We start from the raw sequence: 3,620 nt of genomic DNA on the forward strand, positions 1-3,620 counted from the left end.
CTCAGGTCCCTTCCGACCCTACAAACTATGAAACTATCCTACACCAGCTGTGACCTGCGAAACCTGTGTGAATGTCCTAGTGTTTGACATGGGTGCTTAAACCCAGCCTGTGGACCAAATCCAGCCCATGGAGCCATGGCATCCAGCTCACCAGGTTTCCTTAGTCAGAAATTTAGCAGAAGGGAGGAGTGGCAATTAATGTTGTTACCCCTTCCCCCACCACTAAATTTCCAAGCCCCAGACTGCCCCTCTCCTGCACTGCTGGATCTGGGCTGGGCTTTCCCTGCCTGCCCTCTACACTAGATTGGACTCATTGGCTGGATCCAGCCTGCAGGAGGACTGGGTACCTCTGGGCAACAAGATTGAGCACTGCTGATCTAGCACCATGCTAGATGTCCCTGTCTGAGGTTGGTGTGGCTCCCACTCTGAGCTCAGTCAGTCTTTTCTACAACTAGGCCAAAGAGCTACTGAGCTTTCTGAGCTCACTACCATGTGAGCATGGGCTCTGACTGGAGCCACTGCTTTTGCACATCTCCAGTGGGTGAATATTGCTACTGCTCATCCTCCTTTTTATCACCGCCACTGAATTTAGTGACTGACTGCCAAGCTTGGAGAGTTTACTGTGCATGCTAAGTTCCAGCAGTGTTTTTCTATGTGGCCCTTAATTCTTTTCTGATTTTCGGGGTTTGACCCACTTGTAAAGAGGGTTGAATACCCCTGCACTACATCTGTGCTGACCCACACATACACATGCTACATTAAGTTGTAGAATCTCCTGGTCTAAAGGTAGATTTCTCTCAGTCCAAAACATCCAATAGCATCTGAGCTGGCGGTAGGCAACCCCCAGCACAAGTTCCAGAGCAAGTGCCAGGGCGCACAAAGGTATTTTGCTTGGCACATGCACCTTGGGGTGAACAGCAGGGAAGGGACTGGGGCTGTGCCGCCACAACAGGGATTGGGCCCCTCGTAGCTACCCCACCATCCACCCCTGGCACACCAACATCTTACAAGTTGAGGTTGTGGATATTTTTGGCACTCTGCCCAAAAATGTTGCCGACCCCTGACCCCACCTGTGTCTAAAGAATCTGCAAAATCTCATTCATCAGCCATATTCATTATGTACCAACAAATGCCATTTACAGACAGTATTATATAATACTTAAATGCTTGAAATGCTCCTAATATCTCCTTTCTCTCTTGCAGCTTTGACTTTATCTTCTGACCTTCTGGATCTTCTGTTCTTTTACATCAGGTTCAAGCTTGTTCCCTGACCTTCAAAGTTTGACAAAGCTCCACTTGGACCTTGATTTCTTTCCTTATCTCATCTGAACCCACTTGCAAGAAGTGATGTTACTGTGCTTGGTTCAAGGTAGGCAGCCTCCCGGTCTACAACTTGATCTAATGGTATGCAAGTCTTGAGACAGAGTTAGTTTGGGATGAGGACTATCATAGAGCTTGTTTTAATGCCCCATGGAATCTTTAGCTGTTCTGACAGAGTGTTTCTCACCAGGGGCATTGCAGTTAGCATGTCTGAAAGTTGTGGGCAGCTAAGCTTTAATATCTTTGTGGATGGTGATTCTTTTGGATTAGTCCAGGATCTCACAGCTACCATAACAAGCAAGGTGTTAACAGGAGTGTACAATGACTCAGTGCCCTGGGCCTTGAATGTCACTGAGGGAGGAAACATTAGCTATGGTATCTTTTTCATGTCTTTTGATATACTTGTCTCATGAAGATGGAAGACTTGAGAAATCATGCTATGAAGTCATCTGGTCTTATCAGCTAAGACCAGATGGGTTCATAGCAGGCAGATCCTGCCTGATTAACCTGGCTTCTTTTTATGCCTGGGTCACAAAATGCTTGGATGAAGAAATAGAGGTAGTGCCATGTGTTGCACCTGGGGAGAAAGAATCATCAACACTCCTATAGCCTGGGAGGTACCATACTGAGTAGCACAACAGCGGAGCAGGAGCTCGGAGTCATAGTCAACTCCAAGATGAACATGAGTTGCCAATGTGATGAAGTAAATAAGTAAAGCTAACTGCACTCTTTCTTGCATAAGTAGGTGCATCATGAACAGGTCTAGGGAGGTGATACTTCCCCTCTATGTGGCATTGGTTAGGCCGTAGCTGGAGTACTGCGTCCAGTTTTGGGTGCCGCACTTCAGGAGGGATGTGGATAACCTGGAAAGGGTTCAGAGGAGGGCCACCCATCTGGGTAAAGGCCTACAGGAAAACCCTACGAGGACTGATTTGAAGGACTTGAATCTCTTTAGCCTCTGCAGGAGAAGTCTGAGAGGTGATCTTGTGGCTGTCTATAAACTTGTCAGGGAGGTGGAGGGGGTGGGAGGAGAGGGGGACAGCAGGAAATAGGGGATATGATGTTTACCAGGGCACCCATCAGGGTAACTACAAGCAATGGCCACAAACTGAAGGAGAGCAAATTTAGATTGGACATCAGGAAAAAATTATTTACAATGAGGGTTGCCAAAATATCGAATATGCTTCCAAGGGAGGTGGTGCTATCCCCTTCCTTGGAGGTATTTAAGAGGAGATTGGACAAACACCTGGCTGGGGTCATCAGACCCCAGCACTCTTTCCTGCCCAGGGCAGGGGCTGGACTCGATGATCTAATAAGTCCCTTCTGACCCTGAAATCTATGACTTTGAAGGAGAATATACTGTCCTATCAGATGATCTGTATGGTGATCAGTGGGATGCACAGTATTACAGTCTTCTGGCCATGATATTCACATCCTACATTCCCTCTTCCCAGTCTTTGTCCTCATGAATCAGCTTGGGGTATGTGTGGCCTGTGATGCAGTAAGTGGGAACAAGATGACTTAATCCTTCCCTGGCAACTGAAATCACAGCAGGAGCTTCAGCTGATGGCACCTGGAACCCCTGGATCCTGGGTTAAATGTGAGGGGCTGGAAGAAAGCATTTAGGAGAGAGGGCCTTAGCTCTGGACTTTGCTTCTCCTATCAGTCTAGCAGTGCCTGAGTTTGTCCCCTCCAGGAAACAGAGCAAGGTCTATCTTTTTCCTTGTGCTTTTTCTGCTATAGCTCTAACTGTATGGGCTAAGACAGGAGATTCTGTAGTCCTTTTTGCTGGGAGGGATTTTATTGATGCACTGGGGATGTCTTTGGTATGCACTGATTGATTTTCCCCTAGGGCAATGGATAGTTGCATTGAAATAAGCTGAAAATAATACATGGAGACTGTAATCTTTTTAGGGCATGGACTATTATTTGTTCAGCACATTTTATCTATTATAAAATGCCGTGTCCATCCATGGTGCTGTATAAATAACTGCAGTCTGTGAAGGCTACTTGTAAGCATCCTCAGCTGGAACACAGCCCATACATTATCTCCAAGTTACAAATACACTTTAGAACTCTTCATAGGATTTTTTTCCACTGGGTCCCATGACCCTTTCTTCCCCAGGCTCTGGGGTAGCTGCTTGGTAAGGAATGGTGCCTGACCAGAATGTTACCCTTATCACATCAACCTGAAAGAAATCTGATTTATAAGTAACCATTTGCCCTCCACATTGTAAACCTCACCTGGGGGGGGGGGGGGGGGGGGGGAAAGGGCCTTTTGGGGCCAAGGGATGGGGGTT

General features: G+C 47.0%; 1 long non-coding RNA gene across 1 annotated transcript in view; it reads left to right on the top strand.

The window, feature by feature from the left end:
• The window catches only part of LOC109300395, a 20,123-nt gene that overhangs the window by 15,869 nt on the left and 634 nt on the right, over positions 1-3,620 (top strand). The window contains exon 4 of the long non-coding RNA XR_002098192.1: positions 1,204-1,369. This is a non-coding gene — a long non-coding RNA (uncharacterized LOC109300395). The remainder of the gene's footprint in view (positions 1-1,203; positions 1,370-3,620) is intronic.

Source organism: Gavialis gangeticus, unplaced genomic scaffold (assembly GCF_001723915.1).
Source record: "Gavialis gangeticus isolate Ggan-Ray unplaced genomic scaffold, GavGan_comp1, whole genome shotgun sequence".
Classification (NCBI taxonomy): Eukaryota; Metazoa; Chordata; order Crocodylia; family Gavialidae; genus Gavialis; species Gavialis gangeticus.